The sequence below is a fragment of the Atractosteus spatula genome (assembly GCF_055471065.1).
Source record: "Atractosteus spatula isolate fAtrSpa1 chromosome 10 unlocalized genomic scaffold, fAtrSpa1.hap1 SUPER_10_unloc_13, whole genome shotgun sequence".
In the NCBI taxonomy this organism is placed as follows: Eukaryota; Metazoa; Chordata; class Actinopteri; order Semionotiformes; family Lepisosteidae; genus Atractosteus; species Atractosteus spatula.
In genome coordinates, this window is record NW_028296616.1 from 483,883 (window position 1) to 509,282 (window position 25,400).

The 25,400-nt window shown below is 46.0% G+C and overlaps 4 non-coding genes and 2 pseudogenes across 4 annotated transcripts; all 6 read right to left on the reverse strand.

Annotated features, from left to right (window-relative positions):
* Positions 1-14,047: 14,047 nt before the first annotated feature.
* On the reverse strand, positions 14,048-14,166 carry LOC148812950 (5S ribosomal RNA; annotated as a pseudogene).
* Positions 14,167-14,703: 537 nt separating this feature from the next.
* Positions 14,704-14,822, reverse strand: LOC148812951 (5S ribosomal RNA; annotated as a pseudogene).
* A 3,193-nt stretch (positions 14,823-18,015) lies between these two features.
* trnae-uuc (transfer RNA glutamic acid (anticodon UUC)) lies at positions 18,016-18,087 on the reverse strand. Its single transcript has one exon. It is a non-coding gene; the product is annotated as a tRNA-Glu (tRNA).
* A 1,015-nt stretch (positions 18,088-19,102) lies between these two features.
* Positions 19,103-19,175, reverse strand: trnaf-gaa (transfer RNA phenylalanine (anticodon GAA)). The gene has a single exon. It is a non-coding gene; the product is annotated as a tRNA-Phe (tRNA).
* Positions 19,176-21,894: 2,719 nt separating this feature from the next.
* Positions 21,895-21,966, reverse strand: trnae-uuc (transfer RNA glutamic acid (anticodon UUC)). The gene has a single exon. It is a non-coding gene; the product is annotated as a tRNA-Glu (tRNA).
* Positions 21,967-22,981: 1,015 nt separating this feature from the next.
* trnaf-gaa (transfer RNA phenylalanine (anticodon GAA)) lies at positions 22,982-23,054 on the reverse strand. The gene has a single exon. It is a non-coding gene; the product is annotated as a tRNA-Phe (tRNA).
* Between the last annotated feature and the right edge of the window lie 2,346 nt (positions 23,055-25,400).

The window sequence follows — 25,400 nt, forward strand, 5'->3', positions numbered from 1 at the left end:
GTTATAAAGCTCAGGAATTATCAATGTGAAGTTACAATGGGTTGATTGTGTTTCATGTGATATAAAAAATAAAATGTTTGCAAAAAATCCACTTACAATATGCTAAAAATGGCAAGAATACTTAACCTTTTACTACCAGTGACTTATTTAGCCAATGTCCACCTGGAATTTCCTCCCCCTTAAACATTTGTTATATCTCTGCAGCAGAACATAGCAGGAGCCTGGTTCAGGTCTTAAATTGAAGCTAACCCCTTTGGCTTTGAGTGTGAATAGTCAAATTTCTTATATTTCTTAATGTGTCCACTCAGCAGACAAACATATGAAAAAAAACAAAAAAAACAGTTTTGGCGAACATTTTTTTTGGTCTTCAGAGGTCAGATTTTCAACTATATGCATGTCAAGGGCCTGGGAATGATTTGTAAACCTTGTTCTAGGTGGCTACTAGCTTGGATAAAAATTTGGGACAAATTGATCAATTAGAAAAAATTTTACATCATGTTTTGTGAAGACTGGACCTGGAATGAAATTTTCGGCCTATAATAAAAAATCATAAAAATATTGAAAATAATAAGAATAAAAACCATTGCAATTGCTATAAAAACCTTAAGACACTGCTAGAGAGCCATTATCTGCTGTTATGCAATGAAAAAAAACCTCAGAGTTGCCTTCTGGTGTGAAAAAAAGGAGCACTGATAAGAAACTGATAAAAAACTGATTGATTATCCCTTCTGAGTCAATGATTGACAGCTAAAAATGCAGCCTGAAGCTTCTAGAGGAAGTCTCACCCCCTAAGGGCTCTGAATGGCTGAAAACACAAAGAATGACAGCGTTTTTTACCAATCAAATCGCCTTATTTCTGGCGCTCATTCTTCAAAAATTTATTACGTAATCAGTAACGTTTACTAGTCTCTAGCTCTTGAGATAAACTAGTCTGCGTTATTTTGGATATATATCATGCTCCAGAATAAGGTAAAAACATGGGATATATATATATTTGCTGGTTTTTGCTTTTGCGGTTTTGTTGGTAAAAATGTATGATATTGACATGTTGTGCTTGCCGGGTTGCCGTGTGTTTCTATTGGGATTCTGCTAGTTCATTAATTTATTGGTTTATTGCATAATAGTGTCATGTCTGTGGAAACAAACTTTATGGTTTTGTTGTGGTGATATTTGAGAATACGTGCATGTGAGAAAATTTGTGGAGCGGTTTCAAACAAACGTTGTTTATCTCGCGTTTATCTTAAAAATAAAAAGTGTCATTTGGGGAGACAGGAGTGGTCCTCGGTGACCGCGATCCGGACTAAGTTAACAGGTGTGTAATTTAAAAAAAAATAAAACAAGTTAAAAATAAATACTAAATGGGTTTAACATTCAGGAATGTAATTGGTCAGATGCTTACGATAAGTGATGCTGGTGTTTCGTGTGATTTAGCGAATTCAAAAAAATATTCATTTTAAAAACGGCAAGAGCTCGTATGAAAAATAAGTTCTTAAGTATCTTTGTTACAACAGCCGCGCCAGAACTATTCAGATACTGTACATCAGAAAAGTACCTGAACTTGACTGGTTTATATTCAGTTATGTGCATTGGGAACGAAAGGGAGACTTAGATGGATTTTATTAGGGTTTTAGGAATCAGAAAATTTATTTCTACACGTTTATGCCTACGAGCAGAAATAACTTCCTGCTTTCAGCGCTTTTTTTGTTTCTGCTTGTAACCTCGAACAGAGAAACCCAGTACTGACTCACAGAAACACCCCGGAGTTTCTGTGTTTCTGGGATTTAAGAGGGATGTATGCAGCGGTGTTACTAGTCTGGAAGGAGGAGACGCGCATTCCGCACGGGGAGCGTAGAGCAATGAGCCGCACCTGCTGCGCGCTGAGTCCTGTCCTATATAACCGCTGAGCACGGACACACAGAGTCTCCAGCCAGTGTTGGAGATTTATGATTTCAATGTTTTTTTTTTCCTTTTGAGCAGAAGCTGGGTTTCTTCCTCTAGTTAAAGTTATTGGAGTTGTGGTTACTGTGCTAGACCGTCGGGAATAGCGCTTTTATTTATTTTTTTGTCAAGCAGTCTGCTGTATACTGTACGTGAAATAAAGATAAGAGTGCTTTCTTGATACTTCACAAGAGTATACATAATCCACGAGCTGTATTAAAAAAAATGAACTGGAAGAAAAGCAATAGGGCTGGAGTTTATAGACTGTGATGCAAATACGAGAGTAGGAGAGGAGGGGACTAGTTCAGGAGCACAACCGGCCCTCTCCTGCCCATTCTCCCACCAGGGTCTGTTGTAAGCCAGTGTGAAATTCAGCTCCTTGCAGTTCAGCTTTCGATCACTCAGCTGCATTGCCCTGGGAATGTGGGGCAAATAAAGGAGATAGCAACCAGACTAGAGGGAGAGTTTTTATTCCTAAGGAATGACTTGTTTTACAACAGCAGACAACTTAAAGAAACAAAAACCTCTGTTCTGCTGCTCCAGGTTGGTTCCACTGGGAACAAGTGTGGCCAGGAGCTCATGAACAGTAATTAGGGGTTGTTTCCACAAGGGGGGCTGGAGTAAGTTAGATGTCAAGGGCAATAAAACTCATTAGACCTAATTGACCAGTTAAAGTGAGTTGTTCTGCTTTCTGCACAGAAACCAGTGCTCTCTTCTCAATGTGTGGGTGAGTCTCTCAGTGATATAACAGCTAGGCAGGACTGCCACTGTGGTCTATTTCATCACCTGTGACCCCATCTTCCAAAGACAACAGTCCAATCTAGCATAGAGTGTCCCGGACTGCTCGGTCAGTGACAGTGAGAGGTTTATCTTGTCTCTTGTTCCGCCAGAATGTAACAAATAGTGACCCCTTAATGGAGGAAACTTCAGCTTTTGTAGGTAATTATACCACTTGACAATGTTACAGGTGATGGGGGGGAACCCCTAGTGATCCCACAGTCTCACATAGACAATGGCCAGTCTACACAAACCTCCAGTCAACACAGCCCTGACCCCTGTTATGTCACCCAGGTCTACACTGTGAGACAATGATTATTTAGGAAAATTGTAAGGAATGCATTCCAAAGCAGTCAATGGAAGTATGGAATTAAAATAGTCAAGTCTTGATAAATAGAGTATATTATCTATTTATTATACCTTTACATTGTGACAAAAACAAATTTCAAGTCCATTATGAGCACACACAGCATATTAAAGATGGGTCTCTGCACTGTAAAGGAATCTCAGTTCACTTATAAAAACTTTAGCTAATAAACCTGAAATGTCATTTCTTTTACTGCTTGTTCTTTAAGGTACTAACTCATTGACATTATGTAGATTAAAATAAGACTATTCACAAAGAAAAAGCATTTATCACAAATGTATCATGCCAAATAAACTCTAGTAATCAAGAGCAATTAAGAAAAGGAAACAAAACCATCTTTTGAGGATGCCAGATAGAAATGTAAACACACACTCACACGTGGGGCCAATCTTACCAGAAATCAATTAACCCACCAATGATCTTGGACTGATGTCTGAAAACCAGAGCAAACAGTACAATATTAAGGTACTAAAGCTATTAGTAGAACAGATCTAGCTTCTCAACATAATACTTATGTCTGAACTTCATTGAATAGTGACACTTCAATCTTTCATATTCAATATTTTTCACAAAATCAACAGCTGAGAACAGACCGCCATATACCTTTATCCAGTGGTTTTCAGAGCAGAGACTTCCGTGTGGGCAAGAGTTCTTTCCCTGAGGTCCACTGCACTTCAGCTAGCCACGTTCTGGCTGGGTCGTGTGTACTCCTGGGAACGTCGCCTGTAATGAATATTGGGGACTTTGTACAAATTAATAATGTGAGCATATAAATATGATTTGTGTTGAAGCCAAACATAGACAATCACTGTTAAAACTTGAATTCAACCTCCAGTGTCTGCTTTTGAAATGCTGATCATCACCCGTCTTCTGGCTTCTAGATGGACGTGTTAATGGATATTTCTTGTCTTCTTTTTTTTTCCCCCATATGCTCTTCTCTGTATCATTAAGTACTTCTGGGTCATTTCATGTACCTTGTGGCATCTTGGCTGATGGTGAATGGCAGGCAGCTGCTCTAAAAATAACATGCCTATTAATATGATGTTGAAGACAAAACCAAAACAAACAACTTTGTTTTGCACTTTACAATTTATCACAAGCTTGTCATATTTACAGTCATCAACTGATTTAGGCTGCTGTTCCTGTGAAAAATGTCCTTTGTTTAAGAAAGATTCAATTTAAAATCTTTAGGTTTTAAATATAAACCACTGGCAATGTGGTAATCACTTTTACAACTTTTAAGAAGTTGCAAGATATCTCTACAACTATGTTGTCCTTAACCTATTCAGAAACTACCACTAATATTGTAAGAAATTGTTCTCTAGACTCTAGATCTTGTGGGCTCTGTTCTCGATGAATTGGAAAGGTGTCGTTCATGAAGTCCAGTACTCTGTCGATCTCTCTCTTACCAAGAGACTACCCATCTAACGCTGCAGGAAACTCCAGTGCCTGGTCTGGGAATGCTGTGCTATTCAGATTCTGTCAATAAATTTCAAGAATGGTTCACCTTTTGGTTTACACTGTGGCATTTCTTTGCAGTAACAATTGAGTGGGATAGTTATCTGCCTTCTATACTCTTCTGAAAATCATGTATCTTTTTAGCAGTCCCATATCCTTTCCTTATATGCTTGCTGATGAGAATGAGAAATGCTATTTTCAAGACATTAACACGAATATAATTTTTACATTAATTCCAAGGTACAAGAAAATGAATATCTTCAAAATATGCACTTTAATAAACTTACTTAGTTTCTTTTTTGGAAATGGTCAGTGAACCAACCACTCCAGAGCTTGTCCTTCAACCTTGAAATTATTTCCTGGAAATGCTGTAATCACAGAGGAGCTCTTCTCCCCTCAACAATGTCCCTTTTTGTCACAGACAGAATTATGACAGGCTGTTCGTTGATTATAAATGACTTTCTTACAGCCCTTACATTGTCTTTTCTCTTTGATGGATTTATCCATCTTCCAATTTGCCTCCTTATCCGGGAGGCAGGCTCAGTGTTTTTCACGAGCATCAATGCACAGTTTTTGTGCAGGTTCATCTGAAAAGAAAAGACATCTCATGTCTCCCTCTGTCATCTGTGAGCTTCAGCAGTTGTCTTTGTGATGACCTTGCCGTTGTAATCACACACCACCTCTCCCTTCTGGAAACACCTGGCAGTCACAAACTTCTTCCCCTTCACAGGATCGTCAGTGATGCTCAGGCCTTCCCAGATTTGATACTTTATCAACTTTTTAATTTGCATGCCATTTGGTGGCAGTCCTGTGTTGGGCTTCCACTCCTCAAGCACTTCAGACACTGTTGATACATTGGCTGACCAGTCCATCTTCTCCGTCTCCTTTCACAGCTGCTGACCTGGGCATTACAGCGCAGTTTAGTGAAGTAAAGATGAAACGGCTGATAAAACACAAATAAAATGCAATTAAGGTACATTCCAGATTTTCTTAAATACCGTACATGATTGGAGCTATGCAGGTGGAGGTCTTTTGTTCGGTATTAACATGGATTTTAATTGGCTTCTATGAAAATTGGCCATGGTGTGAGTGAGTCCTGTGATGGACTGGTGTCACATTATGGGTGATACAGTACTTTGCATCCACTGCTTGCCAGGATGGTTCCAGTTCTACCACAACCCTGAATTGAGTGGATGGGTATATCAATGTAGCCATCAACTTGCATGTTCCTCTTCTTCACTCAATGCAAAGGAAGCCAGCTGTTGTTTGAGGTTTTGTGCTCTTTAACAGGAATTATGACCATTTTTGTGCCCACTTGTTGAAACAACACTTTCTTTGCACCCATTCCTCAACCTGTAATAGCGAGAAAATAAAAATGAATACACCAAACTGTAAAAATCCCATCTATGTAATTTCTTACTTTTGTTGTATGAAAGTATTCTTACTGTCATGTTCTTTACCACCCCTGGGTGCTACAGGTGCTTCAGCTGGAGAAAGGCCTGCAGGTAATACAGTACAAGAAGCTGCTCAGGCAAGGTGATGTCTTGCCCAGTCTGTGCAACACATCTCTCTTTGCAACACTTTGCAACACCTTCCAGCAATCCTTCGTACTTGGTTCTGGACTCTGCAACTGTCTATATCTGTGGGAGAAATTAATACTCATCAACTTTTTTTGTATTCAAATTAAAAGTACAACTGAAAGAAGTTTTAAAATGAAAATGACCTATTTTTAGTAATCTCTTGGCAACATTCTTACTGTTCTTCTTCTGAATATCCTTTAGGATACTTTGGAAGTTGATGATGAGGTTAGCCAGGCTGGGATCCTCTACTTTCACACTGATATCATTTAGGATGTAGCCCGGAAAATGGTTTATGTTCTTAATATAATTAGCAATGATTTGGTGAGACAGTCCAGTGGTCTTCATTTGGTTACAATAATTGTTGTTTTGGATAGGCCCTTTACAAAGTTTAAGGAAGATGCAGATGGATCCATAAAAACAGGAATCTGGAAACATTTTCTACCTCACAAATGTAGAGTCACTATGTTTATGGCTGAGATTTCACATGGGTGAATTTTAAGCTAAGGAGTAAAAACATGTGCTATGGAAATATCACTGCTCAATTTTAAATGCCTTTAAAAATAAATACCTCCTGAGAGCAATCTGCCACTCCAAGATCCTTGGTAAGGTCCTGTTTAAACCCAGCCAGGTGAGGAGCATCCAGGGAGTGCGTTCTGTCCAGTCCAGCCTGGTTCACCGTCTTCCTGAGAGCCTGCTGATGGCTTTTAATAACTGGGGGACAGTACGAATACAAAATACACATTTAAACATTTTTACTTCTAAGACAAACTAGAATACAAGTATAAAACAAAAGATACATTTGGAAAAAATAGAAAGTTCTCCAGAACTCACATCTTCCCCTTCCTCTTCCACTTCAGTCTCTGGCATCTCTTCCTCCTGGACAGCAGCCTCTTGCTCAGGGCATCTGGACCACTGGTATATCATTTTAACATACCCTTACATAAAGGTAAAGGTTAGAAATGAAACAGAAGAACCCTTATAAATTATAAATATCTTACCTTGCTGATGTGTCTTCAGGATTCCACATAAAACAGTCCATGGACTCCGCCAGTCTCACATTCTCACCACACATGAGCCCTATGCTCTTGCAATCCCCGACCTGCCCATTCCTCAGGTGATTCAACAAGTCCTTCCTGGCCTGGAGAAGGAACTTGCTGATCTCCTCTGCTGAGGCTCATTTCATACACACCCTCTTTAGGTGAAGAGGAAACTGGTCAAATGTCTTCAGGCAGGTCTTGCACACCAGAGGAATCCTCATGGGTCTCTTTTGAAAATAAATAACTTTTGTGTAAAGGAACAAGTCAAGACTGTTTCAGTTTCTTAACCGAGCCTTAATTTTCTCTCCAATAGCTTCACCATATTGTTTATTGTATTTTTATCAGAATTATACCTTGCTCTAAAATAATGACTTTATAAAACAACTTAACTCTTACTTGGTCTTGTTCGCAGTCTTTCCAGTAGAAGTCGTTGTAGAATTTAAAAACTGCTGTGATAATTTGATCTGCCTGAGTGTCCTTCCCTAACCCAGTATTGATAGCTTGTGTACTGTAGGGTCCAAAGGTGGTGTTCTGCAATTTCCTCCCATAATGTTTCTTTGATCAGTTGGGAGCAAGTGTGAAAGCTTCCTCCCAGTGGGGAAGCTCAAGATCCTCTAGTTGTATGACAGATTTTGCTCTTCGAGGATCTGCAGTGTGGTGTGAAGCCAATTTTTGGCATTGCTTACCAGCTTCAAATATGTGAGTTTGGGTGGCTTGGCAGGTTTTATGAGTTCCTTGGTCTTCCGTCGTAGGCTGGCGGGTGCTCGGTTCTCCCGTCCAATAAAACTGCTGTGTTTTGTAAATGGTGGACTGTTTGGATCATTTTGTAGATGATCCTGGTTCCTTGTTGGAAGGTATCCTGTCTGTTTGACATGTTTGTTGTGTAGGCAGTGTGGAGGGTGACCGTACGGTTGCGTGCGTTGTCAACTCTGGATTGATCCATACTTACCATTTAAATGCCTAAAGCTTCGTTGACACCATTAGGTTTCCACTGTTAGGCAGCTTTACCTCTGTAGAATCTGTGGCTCCATAGGAAGACAATCTTGCCTTTCTGTGTGTCGCTATGTTTCTGCCTGGGTCTTCTTCAGGCATTGTTCTGGAACACTGTGTCCATGCTGGCCTGTTTTTATCCTGTTTTGTAAGGGGCAGTGTGTTGTAGTTCCTCCTAGGGGGCTAGTTTGTATCCTATGGTCTGTGTTCCTTCTGTATGTTTCTGTACGAGTAGGTGCAGTTTCAGTTGGTGAATGGGTTTCTGCTTTCCCTGGTGGGGATTATGCATGGACCATTAACATCTCAATAGGAAATCAGGGTCTTTTTGTTTTCCTCCCTAGTAGGACTGTGCAAGCTGTGCGAGTTTCCATAGCTGATTGGTTTCAGTTATTCTTCTGTTTGTTGCGTGTTAGTATGGTGAAGAGTTCCAGTCCCTGTAGGGTCTGGCTATTGAGGAGAGGGGAACAAAGCTCCTTCTCCCAGATTTTATCCGAGAGGGGACCATCTGGGACAAGGAGAGCACTCTCCTTCCAACGACTAAAACCCTCCCGGTTTTTCTGATGTTCAGGTCTTGTGTAAAGATAGTATTAAGTCTTTTGATCCACTCCCTTTCCTTTTTCTTTCTTTCTATCTCTGTCCAGTTGGGGTTGCTTTCCAGTCCCGTGGTTCCTGATGTACCTGTGTTGTGTCAGCTGGGTTCGGATGGAGTTACCCGTTCCCCCCACATAGGTCACCCCGCACTTTTTGCACTGGATGCTGTAGATGGCGTTATTGATGTTTTCTGAGAGTGCCCTTTGCAACTGGAAGATTTCTTTAGTTTCTTTGTTTTGGATCATTGTTTTCTGTTATGAAATGTTTGGCTCTTGGTGTATATGATCTGTTTTGTACAGGTTTTAGCTTGCTTTGGACTAATTAATGCTGAAGGTTTTTGTTTTTTTCTGTGTGCAGATATGATTTTGTGCTCCCTCAGTATGTTTGTGTTTTCTAATATCATGGTTTTTGGTTGGTTTTTATGCTGAGTTGAGAATATGATGTGTTGAGGGGTATTTTTCTGTCATCTGGAGTTTTTCTATTTAGAAATGTTTGTGCCACATTTTTGAGGAAACTTTGTGTGTATCTTCTCTGGCATAAAGCTGGGAAGAGTGTGTATTTGGCTTCCTCAAAGTCTTGTTGTTGTGTACAGATTTTGTGGAAGTGTAGGAGTTGTGATTTTACCAGTCCTTTTAAAGTATGTTTTGGGTGGAAGCTATCCTTGTGCAGTAAGCCGTGTGAATGTGTCTTTGAAAAATACCTTGATGTCCAGTTTGTCTGTGTTGTTGAAGGAAGAAACCTTGTATGTGGTGGTGTCTAGGAAGTCTATCAGGCTACCATGCTTGGTGTATTTGAGTTTAATGGACCTGTGGTGTGTGTTGAGGGTGTTAATGATTTCTTGTAAGGCTTGATATGTGCTGCCTATATGTTTATTTTTTATATCTTTGCCCTGGGATGGACTGGTGTCCTTTCCAGGGTGTAGCCTGCCATGTGTCTATTTCTTGCCACGTTTTAAAGTGGAGTTACAATCTTACTATTTTTACAGTTTAAATTGACATTTACAAATGTATATTGAAGCAGCTACCCACCTGAACTACACTATGTCAGCATGTGTAGTCTGCAAAGGAACAAGTAATAGGTTTATTCCATACTGAAAAGAGAAGAGAGAAAACTCAATGTTTCGGCTGTGAAGCCTTCTTCAGGTGTGAGAAAGACAGGGCAGATTACAAAGATTAAATAGCACAGAAGAACAAAAGCTGGGAGAAGGGAGGAGGCAGGAGCAGCAGAGAGGCCACTCAGGAAGTGCAAAATGGAGAGAGGTGAAGAAAGGTGTGAAGTCAAAACCTGCAAGAGAATAGAGAAGATTACATTAAAATAAGTCAGTCATTGAGAGATCCTGGCTATTTGAGGTGAAAAGAAAAACTATGGGCTTGGAGAAATCTTTAACCTTCCCAGCCCTAATATGTTCTCTGAAGCATTCTCCTAGTCTCCTTTCGGTTTCCCAAATGTAGATAGCTGGGCATTTTTTGCAAGAGATACAGTAAATGAGATTCAGGATGTTGTCAGGGTTATCTGGAATTGTCCTGTGATGCCCTGATTGTCGTTAGATATGTATTTGCCAGTGATGCAGCGAGTGCTATTGCAGGGGAAGGTGCTGAGTGTGAGGGAGCTGTGAAGAAGAAGCTTATGTGGTGGTCAGCGATAAGAGATGATTGGGCGGTCGGAAAAAAGAGTACCAATGGAGGGATCGTCCTGTAAAATGTAGTCATTGTTAATGATGGTCCTGGGGATAGAAATTGGGTTAGGGTGGTAGGGAAGCACCGAGGGAATGCAGTTGTGAGACTGGGAGTTCTTGATTGAGTTGATGATCCGAGGGCTGTTTTTGGCCCGGGAGTAGAATAAAGCGACACTTTTCATCAAACATTTTGACAGGTACCACGCCCCCTTTTTCAGCCAATGGGAGGCCGCCATGGGCAGATGTCCTGCCCCCTTATCGGCCAATGGTGCAATGTTATGGGCGGATGTCCCGCCCCCTCGAGAGCCAATGGTGTGTCATAATGAGTGTTGTTGTCCCGCCTTCCACCCCTAGCAGCCCCAGGCCTCAGGGTCCAAATGCCCACCACCGCATCCCCTTCGATTTATAAATAAGTGTGTGAAAGAGCGTATTAGCAACGAGGGATGGAAGGTGATCATGTCTGCTGCAGGTTTGAATGCAATCTATTATAACCCTAGGGAATCGGCGGTGTGGGAAGTCTGGTGAGTGCCGCGAGTTTCTTGGGTGTGAGCGCACGCACGCACGCATGCACACTGACTGACTGAGTAAAGTGTCACAGAAAGAACTCGCAGGACAAATAGCATGTGAAATGTGAACCACTTTATTTCATCGGTAGGTTTTAAATTACAGAAACATCCCAGTATACACTTTTAAACTTTTCACACACATTACAGACTACTGCTTGCAATCGCCAATTAAATGTTGGTGCAGAAAATTAGTTGTAGCTATCGCCCCAACATTGTTCAGAAACTCAGCAGCATCTGAAAAAGCATTCATAACGCCCTTTCTCTTGCCATTTTTTATAGCCATGAACACCGAACTGGGCGACCCTAACAGAGCAAATAAATTAGCCTGAGTGATCAGAGGGACGGTGTTACCACAGGTTCTATGTAAAATACGTTGTATTTTGGAATACACACCGCTGAATCCGCCAGGCTTCAGTTTCTGATCTGAAAACATCAGAATCGCAGTAATTTCACTCATGTTCTTTACATGCACATCTATCTCTTTAACAAATTCAAGGACATTAGCATTCAGTTAATTGATTTTCATTTCAAGCTTTGCAGAAAGAAGAGTGTAAAGCACTTTTTGTAAGAATTCTTACGTATACATTCGAAATTTTTCGTTCTTCTCACAATGGCACACCTGTGTCTGTAAAACAGAGTGAAAGCTCTATTCACATTGCGAGTATTTCACAGCCCTGGTTTTACATAGATCTTTTTTCTTTTCTGTAAAAATAAGTATAAATAAGTATAAAATAAGTTTTGCAACGCACCAAAAGTCACGTGTAGTATTTTTCCATCTACCTTTACAAGTAAGGAGCGTACATTCTCATATGGCGAGCGGTCGTCAATTATTTTTCTCAGCAAGTGCTTTATAATCTGCTCAGTATCATCTGTAAAAGTATAGGCACCCAGGCCACTGGCGATGTACAGAACAGCCGATAAAATTTGGGCTAAACTGAGACACTTATAAATTTCTAATGCGGCAAACAACACATCTTTGTACTGTAACATGACCAGGGGAAGGGTCATTCATAACAGGTATTTTCGGAATGACCTACTTAAAATACTAGATATGGACCTTAGCAAAATGGCTGCCAAAAAGAATCAGCTGACCGGTAAATGGAAAGGGTCTACCCTGAGAAACAATGAGACACAGCTGAGCCGCATCAGGAACCGAAATATAAGTGCCCCGGAGGCAGTGAACAGGGCGGAAGCCGATAAGGTGAATGCGGTTTGGAGGAAAAGAGAGGAAAGAGGTGTATGTTAAAGATCGGGCTAAAGAATAACGGACTACTGAAAGGAGAAAAGGTTTATGGTTTTTGGATTACGGACACTGGATAAAGATACATCGCGGATTGGCTTTATTACGGACTTTTGGAACTCGGATCGGATCAGGATTAAGGGAACGGATTACGGACTGTATTTGGAAGATAGTTGGAGGAAGAAACGCCACAAAACTCAGGAAAGAAAAGTGTGGTGTGAGTACTACTTTCATTTACATAAACTTTCCCCCGGAGACACCACAGTACCCATCCGCGCACCCGACAACCAGGCATGTGTGACCCCGTTGACCTGGATGATTAATCAAACAGGCCGCGCATTCATCAACCACAACCCCCTTTAAACAATGGTTGAAGGTGCAACATACCACCCACTTTACAATCTGATCCATAGCATCGGGCTCATTAGAGCCATCGTTAGCTAAACTAGGTTGAACATTATCATTAATCACATTTTGGCGAACACACATGAACAGACACGAAACATTCAAGCTTGATGGTAGTTTGAAGATTGATGCATCGACCTCTTCGTTATTCTATTAAAGGAAAAAAGAAAAGGAAGGCTTAACAAAATAAATAGGCATGCTTTTTACCTAAAATATTTAAATTGTAATGCCTCTTTTGTGTTAGAGTTCTTTGTTTGCTTCGAACTTGCTGTGGTTTAATATTTACCATTTGTAGCAACTCTTCATCAGTCGTTGACGGACCCCCAACACCTGAATCGCCATCAGAGTTCACATGACAGCCACTGTCACACACCACTGAGTGCTGAGTCAGCTTTTGCTAAAAAGAAGACAAAGTGTTGAAAACGAAATACGCTAAACGCAGATTGAAACAACAATTCCACGATCAGAAAAAATATTTTAGCAACCTACTTCTTCAGTTTGCATAGCAGAGGAATCCGATGATTCACTACTCAAAGAAGCCATCTTCGCAGCAGTCAATATCGGGGCCTCACAGCTCAGGTGTCACACTTCAAAACTGGCAAGTCGGCTAATTTAAGCATAAACTCCAAATTTGTAACCATGCTCAAGACATTTTTCAAATGGTTGTGATGTTTTAGAACGCCCCACCATATCCCCCCGCCCCAAAATCACACGTGTTTTATCGAGAGTGAAAAGTAATCACGTTGAATTAAAATATGTAAGCTTATTTCAATGACAAATTCTCAACAACTTTTCAAAAGTTTGAAATGATTTTCCACGTACCGTGAACGTAAAGTCTTTAAACCTTAAAAATATTAACATGCAACCCAAGCCTCAAATGATGTGTGTTTCTCTAGAAAAGAAATTACATTGAATCAAAAAATGTAAAACTTATTTTATCTTTTGAGAAGAGCATTGTAGGGCGGGTCTTTATATTTTAGTGGATAGGTCATAAAAGTGTTAAAATAATTGAATAAGACACATTTAGCAGCGATAACTTATAAGCACGAGCAAAAATTGATCTTATAGATTATAGACGCTTATAGATTTTAACAATATAACAGACTTTACTAAAATGTTTACTTTTAAAATAAATATTACATCACAACATGTCCACACTCAGGCACCTGCCGTTAAAGGTTATGGGATGTAGAGATACAGTATATAAGGTTCATGATAAGAATAAATGGCTGGCGATAAACCTTTCCTCGATCCTTTGCGGACTTGTAAAACTGTTCATGATCAGAATAAAAAACGCTCACGCTATTACACAAGCACCCGTGTCTCGCCAAAGCTGACAAATAAACAGACGGAAAAGCCGCACTGCACGTGTGAACAGGGGAATGAGCGAGCGAGCGGGGATAGGGCGCCTCCTGCGCTTAAAAGCTTACAGCACCTGGTATTCCCAGGCGGTCTCCCATCCAAGTACTAACCAGGCCCATCCCTGTTTAGCTTCCAAAATCAGACAAGATCAGGCGTGCTCAAGGGGGTGTGCCCGTAAGCGAGAGCAGGGCTCACTGGCACCCTTCTTATAGAGAGGACAGCTCCGCCACATCTTTTACGACGCTGCTTTTTTTCCCTTGCGTTTTTCTCTTCTTCCCACGTTCTCTCTCTTCACTGCCTTCGTCCCCGCTCTATTTCACTTCAGCCTTTCACTCTTGCTTCCTTCCAATGAGGACGGAGCTGCGGGAGAAAGGGCGCTATAGAGGATCGCTGTGGAGAGCTGCTGCTGTGCTTTGACATCTGAGCTCTGTGGAAAATGATCTCAATACAATTCTGAAAAAGGCGACTCCCCGAACGCCAGCCGAACAAGTCTCCACAGCCGAAGCGCTGTGTCTCTTTTCAGCTGGCGATAAACCTTTCCTCGATCCTTTGCGGACTTGTAAAACTGTTCATGATCAGAATAAAAAAGGCTCACGCTAATACACAAGCACCCGTGTCTCGCCAAAGCTGACAAATAAACAGACAGAAAAGCCGCACTGCACGTGTGAACAGGGGAATGAGCGAGCGAGCGGGGATAGGGCGCCTCCTGCGCTTAAAAGCTTATAACACCTAGTACTCGCAGGCGGTCTCCCATCCAAGTACTAACCAGGCCCGTCCCTGCTTAGCTTCCGCAATCAAACGAGATCAGGCGTGCTCAAGGGGGTGTGGCCATAAGGGACAGCAGGGCTCACTGGCACCCTTCTATTAGAGAGGACAGCTCCGTCACCTCTTTTACGACGCTGCTTTTTTTCCCTTGCGTTTTTCTCTTCTTCCCACGTTCTCTCTCTTCACTGCCTTCGTCCCCGCTCTATTTCACTTCAGCCTTTCACTTGTAGCGGCAATGGTTGTTAATAAGACAGAATTAAGTGTTGCTGTGCTTTTTCAAATGAGGCCCCATCTCTCTGTTCATCTCTGTGGTGCAGCCACAGAGAAACTATTCATGCAGGCTGATTTAAAGATGTTTTCTTTTGATAAGGGACAGCTCCCAAATGGGGATGCACTTAGCTAAGCCTGGCTATCATGATCAATGGTCATCCATTGGCGCCTATCTTTCTAGGGTGTGCCAGATGGACATCTGGACTGCATTCCTAAGTGTCAGGAGTAAGTGACTCACATCTCACCTTCAACAACCAATCAGGGACTGGTAGGGCCGAGTAACCTACGTGGGACTCTGATGCCCATGGAACTTTCAGCCAATGAACGAGCTGAAGTTCCTCCAGGTAAAAACAGGCAACACAGAGGGCCTGAGAGACTATTTCCTGGACTTTTCTAAAGGGAATTCAAAGGAGAATTCCAGGGCAGGACGGCCCAGGAGCCAAAGGCTCCCAAGGGCAGGACATTCTCGCAGCGCGCCTCCTGACCATCCTAAGAGTCAGCCTGGACAACCACGGAACGACCAGTGTGTCCGAGTGCCAGAACTTTCCTTTGTTCTAAGAGTCTAGAGCGGAGGTTGCCAGAGAGTAACCAGAGGATCCACCTGAGGTAAGCACCAGCAGCAAGCCTTGTGAACAGGTCGGAACTGTGGACAGCTGAATCACTATTCAGAACTAGCGCTTCATCAGGAATGAACCGGTCCTCTTCCTGACTTGCTGGGACCCACAGTCATCTTTTCTCCTGTGCACAAACTTTGCTAGTTAAAGCCAACACTAACTAGCCGGTCAGTGAGCATCTGCAGCACAGCACAGCCTGGCACGGAGCCAAAGAGCCCGCAGGAGATCTGAATCCCCAGAGATTGGATGAGTATTCAACTTCAATGCATTACAGCTCAAGAATTCAATTGTTATCCCAACCAGTTGATATCAATTTTATTCCTAAGAGTTATGTACTTGTTTTGAGTATCTAATGTAGAAGTTGTAACCAAGTTCAATTACGAAACGGTCTAAATGAATGATATACTGAACTTATGTCCTCTTGATATATGTAACTCTTTGTAACTGAATGAATATATATCTTTTGTATTCTGAAAACCGTCACGATAAGATCTGTTAGGTTTACATGCATATTTTATGTATTAATAAATGTATCCTCGTGTATTAGTACCTGTGTGTGTGTGTGTGTGTGTGTGTGTGTTGTTTGAGTTATATCGCATGGTTGGATTCTAAGGCCATTAAAAGAATCCATTTCGTGATTTACGGCTACAATTAATAATTGTCCCCTTAAATGCCCAAATTCTACATTAGTATAGTGGCAAGTATCCCCGCCTGTCACGCGGGAGATTGGGGTTTGATTCCCCACCGGGGAGTAGCTTTTCTTTTACCTCCTTAGAGAAAGGACTGCCTTTCACTTCTCTGTTTTCTTTCACAGCGTCGTGCACCTTTTCATTGCTCTCGCTTTCAGAGCCTCCGCACGGCACACGACTCGACATCAGAAAGCACATTGAAGTGAAAGCAGGAAGCGCTACGACATGCACTGTGCAGATCCCGCCACACTAAGAGGTGAGTGGGTCTGTTCGATGCACAAAGAACGCTTTGATAAGCGTCAAAGGCAAGTCATTCCGAGTTGGTCGTTTGTGTTTTCTGTTCAGACGCGAAATGCTGAAATTATCTCTCGGCTCCTTGGTTGTCATTTCTGCTCCGTAAAGGAATCACAGGACGCGTCGGCTTCCAGCACGGTGGGTCGGGACACGATGCCGGGGGTCGAAGGGTGTGATGTCTTCCTCGTTAGCATAGTGGCAAGTATCCCCGCCTGTCACGCGGGAGACCGGGGTTTGATTCCCCGACGGGGAGTAGAAAGCTTTTCTTTTACCTCCTTAGAGAAAGGACTGCCTTTCACTTCTCTGTTTTCTTTCACAGCGTCGTGCACCTTTTCATTGCTCTCGCTTTCAGAGCCTCCGCACGGCACACGACTCGACATCAGAAAGCACATTGAAGTGAAAGCAGGAAGCGCTGCGACATGCACTGTGCAGATCCCGCCACACTAAGAGGTGAGTGGGTCTGTTCGATGCACAAAGAACGCTTTGATAAGCGTCAAAGGCAAGTCATTCCGAGTTGGTCGTTTGTGTTTTCTGTTCAGACGCGAAATGCTGAAATGATCTCTCGGCTCCTCGGTTGTCATTTCTGCTCCGTAAAGAAATCACAGCACGCGTCGGCTTCCAGCACGGTGGGTCGGGACACGATGCCGGGGGTCGGAGAGAGCGATGTCTTCCTCGTTAGTATAGTGGTGATTATCCCCACCTGTCACGCGGGAGACTGGGGTACATCAGGACGCGCATTGGAGTGAAAGCAGGATGCGCTGCGACATGCACTGTGCAGATCCCGCCACACTAAGAGGTGAGTGGGTCTGTGCGATCACAGCGCTAGGCGAATCCCCAATCCCCTTTTGTGCGTGGCGACAAAAGAAGCCGGTCTGTTTCCGCCCAGTTTCGAACCAGGGACTTTTCGCGTGTGAGGCAAACATGATAACCACTACACTACGGAAACGGTAGCAAACCCTTCCCAGCGGCCCAGTGCTGAGCTTCGCCAATGCGATTCAGCTGCTTCCAGTGCCTTTATTGGAGTGCGCTGATGGACCGTGCTCTCTCTCCAGAGACCAGCACGCCTGTCATGGACGGAGCAGGAAAAGCGGCGCCACATTCTACAGCAATCTCCACGCAATCGACGAAATCGGGCTACTGAAGTGGAGAAAATCGCCTCTCCAGAAAGTGCAAATATCATCTTGGAGAGTATAAATCCTATTGCCGAAGGTCAGCCGTCTACCAGAGTAACCCTCCCACCTCCTGCAGCGATGATCAGCTCGTCTCACACGCGAGAAGTCTTCGGTTGGAAACAAGCGCCCCCTCTTCTCGCGCGTTTTGCACGTTCGAGTGGTTTTAATGCGGCTCCTTCGTACACGGTGCTGATCTTTTGGAAAGCAGGAGGCAAAACTGACACGTTCCCATACCGGGAGTCAAACCCGGGCCGCCTGGGTGAAAACCAGGAATCCTAACCACTAGACCATATGGGAGCACACAACCCCGCTGTTCCGGGCATCATGCAAGCAAACTACATAAATATGAGAAAACACGCAAGAGAGTTGTCACTCAGAGTGTCGAAGGGTCGATGTATACTGGGGCTCAGTTGAAATGCAACGTCAGGACTTTTCCGAATTAGGTCACATGAAGAGAGCACAGCCTTTTCCGCCCTACCATGTGTGTATCGGTAACTCGCCGTGATCGTATAGTGGTCAGTACTTTGCGTTGTGGCCGCAACAACCCTGGTTCGAATCCGAGTCACGGCAGAATAGGGGCGTCTGCTTTTACTACTTGCGCGAATGAAGGCAAAAAAAAGCCAATCGATGTGAACGAACGGCGCTTTACAGAGGAGTACTGCCTGACTGGATCGTTGATGAACGACAGAGGCCACTCCGACCTCTTCTCGGTTTTCTTCAACGACTTACTAAGGATCTTCTTCACATTCGCCCATGCAGGGGAAGCCAGTTACACCAAAGCAAACGCAGGAAAGTGCATTTCAAGCAGAGACCAGGAGAGACTTGTTTACACCGAGAGTGGTCGGAGAATGGAACAATGCGCCCAGCCCTGTTGCTGGAGCCGATTCTTGATGAGATCTTGGGCTCACTGGATGCTAATCTTTCTGTTGTTCTTGCAGGTCCTGCGCTGCTTTTGAGCCGACAGAGCTCGTCCTGGTCTGTCGGCACAGCCCAATTGCAAATGATCGGCTCCGCGTACAGAAGGAACGTGCGTTTGGTACAAGAGTGCATGAAGGCACCGGAAATACATTGGGAACAAATGACCGGTCGCTCAAGACCTCTGTGAAGTACAGGAGCGTGCAACAAGAGGCTGTTTCCGCCCGGTCTCGGACCGGGGACCTTTCGCGTGTTAGGCGAACGTGATAGCCGCTACACTACGGAAACCTGCAGGGACCGCTGCTGGTGTCTCGCTTGCGTTTCGGGCTGAGAATGGGAAGCGTCACTTTAGGCAGGGGGCGCTGGAGAGAGGAACAAAGGGCGCGATGAAACAAAATGCCGAAACCCGGGATCGAACCAGGGACCTTTAGATCTTCAGTCTAACGCTCTCCCAACTGAGCTATTTCGGCAGTGCACAGAGCCCACAGCCACCTGCTCCAGCGGAATGAGCGCACCAAGAGGAGCGGGAGAGTGTTGCAGGAACGTCACTCAGAAGGAAAGCCACCCAGCTGCGCCCTCTGAGCTCTGTCCAGCGCATCTTCCTCGCATGGACTCCTGCCTGCGACGGGCAGGAAACAATTAGCAAGAACAGAACAGCACCCCATGGGTGTCTCATGACCACACCTTAGGTTGTGACACGTGCAGGTGTGAGGGGTTGCCGGGCTACTCTGGAGCAGAGCTTGGGCGGAGGGGGGGCGGGAAAGCAGACAAAGAGGTGACACCTCAAGGTCTGCACGATCACAGCTCTCCGCCGCCCCAGGCTTCCGCTCGATAAGCTACTGTACACACCCGCCCCTCCTCACACAGACCGTGGAAAAGCCCCCGAGTGGGAGGGCTCTCTCTTCCTCCCAGGAGCTCTTGGACACGACGCACAGACAGAGCGCGGGGAGCTGCCGCCTGCAAACACGGCTCCAGGCAGGACTCCACTCCGCAGGAGCCGCAGAGCAGAGGAGATGGGGGCAGCTTAGTTCCTGTGCAGAGACCTGAGCTGTTGTTGCTGCGGACGCTGTCTTTTCTGTTCTCGGGGTAGGAGTGAATGTTGAGTTGCCCTTAGAAATGAAGCAGAGCACTTCAACGGCACGGGTGTGTGTGTGTGCGTGCGCCCTGGTGATTCTGGGAGACAGATCGAACCTGGGCTAAAAGAGAGGGGGCTTAGCCCTCTTCCATTTGCTAGTTCAGAGTTGTACAACCCATTTGTATCTGCTAGGCGGCGCAGTCGTCGTGCACAAAGAACGCTTTGAAAAGCGTCAAAAGCAAGTCATTCTGAGTTGGTCGTTTGTGTTTTCCGTTCAGACGCGAAATGCTGAAATGATCTCTCGGCTCCTCGGTTGTCATTTCTGCTCCGTAAAGAAATCACAGCACGCGTCGCCTTCCAGCACGCTGGGTCGGGACACGATGCCGGGGATCGAAGGGTGTGATGTCTTCCTCGTTAGTATAGTGGCAAGTATCCCCGCCTGTCACGCGGGAGACCGGGGTTCGATTCCCCGACGGGGAGTAGAAAGCTTTTCTTTTACCTCCTTAGAGAAAGGACTGCCTTTCACTTCTCTGTTTTCTTTCACAGCGTCGTGCACCTTTTCATTGCTCTCGCTTTCAGAGCCTCCGCACGGCACACGACTCGACATCAGAAAGCACATTGAAGTGAAAGCAGGAAGCGCTGCGACATGCACTGTGCAGATCCAGCCACACTAAGAGGTGAGTGGGTCTGTTCGATGCACAAAGAACGCTTTGATAAGCGTCAAAGGCAAGTCATTCCGAGTTGGTCGTTTGTGTTTTCTGTTCAGACGCGAAATGCTGAAATGATCTCTCGGCTCCTCGGTTGTCATTTCTGCTCCGTAAAGGAATCACAGGACGCGTCGGCTTCCAGCACGGTGGGTCGGGACACGATGCCGGGGGTCGAAGGGTGTGATGTCTTCCTCGTTAGCATAGTGGCAAGTATCCCCGCCTGTCACGCGGGAGACCGGGGTTTGATTCCCCGACGGGGAGTAGAAAGCTTTTCTTTTACCTCCTTAGAGAAAGGACTGCCTTTCACTTCTCTGTTTTCTTTCACAGCGTCGTGCACCTTTTCATTGCTCTCGCTTTCAGAGCCTCCGCACGGCACACGACTCGACATCAGAAAGCACATTGAAGTGAAAGCAGGAAGCGCTGCGACATGCACTGTGCAGATCCAGCCACACTAAGAGGTGAGTGGGTCTGTTCGATGCACAAAGAACGCTTTGATAAGCGTCAAAGGCAAGTCATTCCGAGTTGGTCGTTTGTGTTTTCTGTTCAGACGCGAAATGCTGAAATGATCTCTCGGCTCCTCGGTTGTCATTTCTGCTCCGTAAAGAAATCACAGCACGCGTCGGCTTCCAGCACGGTGGGTCGGGACACGATGCCGGGGGTCGGAGAGAGCGATGTCTTCCTCGTTAGTATAGTGGTGATTATCCCCACCTGTCACGCGGGAGACTGGGGTACATCAGGACGCGCATTGGAGTGAAAGCAGGATGCGCTGCGACATGCACTGTGCAGATCCCGCCACACTAAGAGGTGAGTGGGTCTGTGCGATCACAGCGCTAGGCGAATCCCCAATCCCCTTTTGTGCGTGGCGACAAAAGAAGCCGGTCTGTTTCCGCCCAGTTTCGAACCAGGGACTTTTCGCGTGTGAGGCAAACGTGATAACCACTACACTACGGAAACGGTAGCAAACCCTTCCCAGCGGCCCAGTGCTGAGCTTCGCCAATGTGATTCAGCTGCTTCCAGTGCCTTTATTGGAGTGCGCTGATGGACCGTGCTCTCTCTCCAGAGACCAGCACGCCTGTCATGGACGGAGCAGGAAAAGCGGCGCCACATTCTACAGCCCTCTCCACGCAATCGACGAAATCGGGCTACTGAAGTGGAGAAAATCGCCTCTCCAGAAAGTGCAAATATCATCTTGGAGAGTATAAATCCTATTGCCGAAGGTCAGCCCTGTCTACCAGAGTAACCCTCCCACCTCCTGCAGCGATGATCAGCTCGTCTCACACGCGAGAAGTCTTCGGTTGGAAACAAGCGCCCCCTCTTCTCGCGCGTTTTGCACGTTCGAGTGGTTTTAATGCGGCTCCTTCGTACACGGTGCTGATCTTTTGGAAAGCAGGAGGCAAAACTGACACGTTCCCATACCGGGAGTCAAACCCGGGCCGCCTGGGTGAAAACCAGGAATCCTAACCACTAGACCATATGGGAGCACACAACCCCGCTGTTCCGGGCATCATGCAAGCAAACTACATAAATATGAGAAAACACGCAAGAGAGTTGTCACTCAGAGTGTCGAAGGGTCGATGTATACTGGGGCTCAGTTGAAATGCAACGTCAGGACTTTTCCGAATTAGGTCACACGAAGAGAGCACAGCCTTTTCCGCCCTACCATGTGTGTATCGGTAACTCGCCGTGATCGTATAGTGGTCAGTACTTTGCGTTGTGGCCGCAACAACCCCGGTTTGAATCCGGGTCACGGCAGAATAGGGGCGTCTGCTTTTACTACTTGCGCGAATGAAGGCAAAAAAAAGCCAATCGATGTGAACGAACGGCGCTTTACAGAGGAGTACTGCCTGACTGGATCGTTGATGAACGACAGAGGCCACTCCGACCTCTTCTCGGTTTTCTTCAACGACTTACTAAGGATCTTCTTCACATTCGCCCATGCAGGGGAAGCCAGTTACACCAAAGCAAACGCAGGAAAGTGCATTTCAAGCAGAGACCAGGAGGGACTTGTTTACACCGAGAGTGGTCGGAGAATGGAACAATGCGCCCAGCCCTGTTGCTGGAGCCGATTCTTGATGAGATCTTGGGCTCACTGGATGCTAATCTTTCTGTTGTTCTTGCAGGTCCTGCGCTGCTTTTGAGCCGACAGAGCTCGTCCTGGTCTGTCGGCACAGCCCAATTGCAAATGATCGGCTCCGCGTACAGAAGGAACGTGCGTTTGGTACAAGAGTGCATGAAGGCACCGGAAATACATTGGGAACAAATGACCGGTCGCTCAAGACCTCTGTGAAGTACAGGAGCGTGCAACAAGAGGCTGTTTCCGCCCGGTCTCGGACCGGGGACCTTTCGCGTGTTAGGCGAACGTGATAGCCGCTACACTACGGAAACCTGCAGGGACCGCTGCTGGTGTCTCGCTTGCGTTTCGGGCTGAGAATGGGAAGCATCACTTTAGGCAGGGGGCGCTGGAAAGAGGAACAAAGGGCGCGATGAAACAAAATGCCGAAACCCGGGATCGAACCAGGGACCTTTAGATCTTCAGTCTAACGCTCTCCCAACTGAGCTATTTCGGCAGTGCACAGAGCCCACAGCCACCTGCTCCAGCGGCATGAGCGCACCAAGAGGAACGGGAGAGTGTTGCAGGAACGTCACTCAGAAGGAAAGCCACCCAGCTGCGCCCTCTGAGCTCTGTCCAGAGCATCTTCCTCGCATGGACTCCTGCCTGCGACGGGCAGGAAACAATTAGTAAGAACAGAACAGCACCCCATGGGTGTCTCATGACCACACCTTAGGTTGTGACACGTGCAGGTGTGAGGGGTTGCCGGGCTACTCTGGAGCAGAGCTTGGGCGGAGGGGGGGCGGGAAAGCAGACAAAGAGGTGACACCTCAAGGTCTGCACGATCACAGCTCTCCGCCGCCCCAGGCTTCCGCTCGATAAGCTACTGGACACACCCGCCCCTCCTCACACAGACCGTGGAAAAGCCCCCGAGTGGGAGGGCTCTCTCTTCCTCCCAGGAGCTCTTGGACACGACGCACAGACAGAGCGCGGGGAGCCGCCGCCTGCAAACATGGCTCCAGGCAGGACTCCACTCCGCAGGAGCCGCAGAGCAGAGGAGATGGGGGCAGCTTAGTTCCTGTGCAGAGACCTGAGCTGTTGTTGCTGCGGACGCTGTCTTTTCTGTTCTCGGGGTAGGAGTGAATGTTGAGTTGCCCTTAGAAATGAAGCAGAGCACTTCAACGGCACGGGTGTGTGTGTGTGCGTGCGCCCTGGTGATTCTGGGAGACAGATTGAACCTGGGCTAAAAGAGAGGGGGCTTAGCCCTCTTCCATTTGCTAGTTCAGAGTTGTACAACCCATTTGTATCTGCTAGGCGGCGCAGTCGTCGTGCACAAAGAACGCTTTGAAAAGCGTCAAAAGCAAGTCATTCCGAGTTGGTCGTTTGTGTTTTCCGTTCAGACGCGAAATGCTGAAATGATCTCTCGGCTCCTCGGTTGTCATTTCTGCTCCGTAAAGAAATCACAGCACGCGTCGCCTTCCAGCACGCTGGGTCGGGACACGATGCCGGGGATCGAAGGGTGTGATGTCTTCCTCGTTAGTATAGTGGCAAGTATCCCCGCCTGTCACGCGGGAGACCGGGGTTCGATTCCCCGACGGGGAGTAGAAAGCTTTTCTTTTACCTCCTTAGAGAAAGGACTGCCTTTCACTTCTCTGTTTTCTTTCACAGCGTCGTGCACCTTTTCATTGCTCTCGCTTTCAGAGCCTCCGCACGGCACACGACTCGACATCAGAAAGCACATTGAAGTGAAAGCAGGAAGCGCTGCGACATGCACTGTGCAGATCCAGCCACACTAAGAGGTGAGTGGGTCTGTTCGATGCACAAAGAACGCTTTGATAAGCGTCAAAGGCAAGTCATTCCGAGTTGGTCGTTTGTGTTTTCTGTTCAGACGCGAAATGCTGAAATGATCTCTCGGCTCCTCGGTTGTCATTTCTGCTCCGTAAAGAAATCACAGCACGCGTCGGCTTCCAGCACGGTGGGTCGGGACACGATGCCGGGGGTCGGAGAGAGCGATGTCTTCCTCGTTAGTATAGTGGTGATTATCCCCACCTGTCACGCGGGAGACTGGGGTACATCAGGACGCGCATTGGAGTGAAAGCAGGATGCGCTGCGACATGCACTGTGCAGATCCCGCCACACTTAGAGGTGAGTGGGTCTGTGCGATCACAGCGCTAGGCGAATCCCCAATCCCCTTTTGTGCGTGGCGACAAAAGAAGCCGGTCTGTTTCCGCCCAGTTTCGAACCAGGGACTTTTCGCGTGTGAGGCAAACGTGATAACCACTACACTACGGAAACGGTAGCAAACCCTTCCCAGCGGCCCAGTGCTGAGCTTCGCCAATGCGATTCAGCTGCTTCCAGTGCCTTTATTGGAGTGCGCTGATGGACCGTGCTCTCTCTCCAGAGACCAGCACGCCTGTCATGGACGGAGCAGGAAAAGCGGCGCCACATTCTACAGCCCTCTCCACGCAATCGACGAAATCGGGCTACTGAAGTGGAGAAAATCGCCTCTCCAGAAAGTGCAAATATCATCTTGGAGAGTATAAATCCTATTGCCGAAGGTCAGCCCTGTCTACCAGAGTAACCCTCCCACCTCCTGCAGCGATGATCAGCTCGTCTCACACGCGAGAAGTCTTCGGTTGGAAACAAGCGCCCCCTCTTCTCGCGCGTTTTGCACGTTCGAGTGGTTTTAATGCGGCTCCTTCGTACACGGTGCTGATCTTTTGGAAAGCAGGAGGCAAAACTGACACGTTCCCATACCGGGAGTCAAACCCGGGCCGTCTGGGTGAAAACCAGGAATCCTAACCGCTAGACCATATGGGAGCACACAACCCCGCTGTTCCGGGCATCATGCAAGCAAACTACA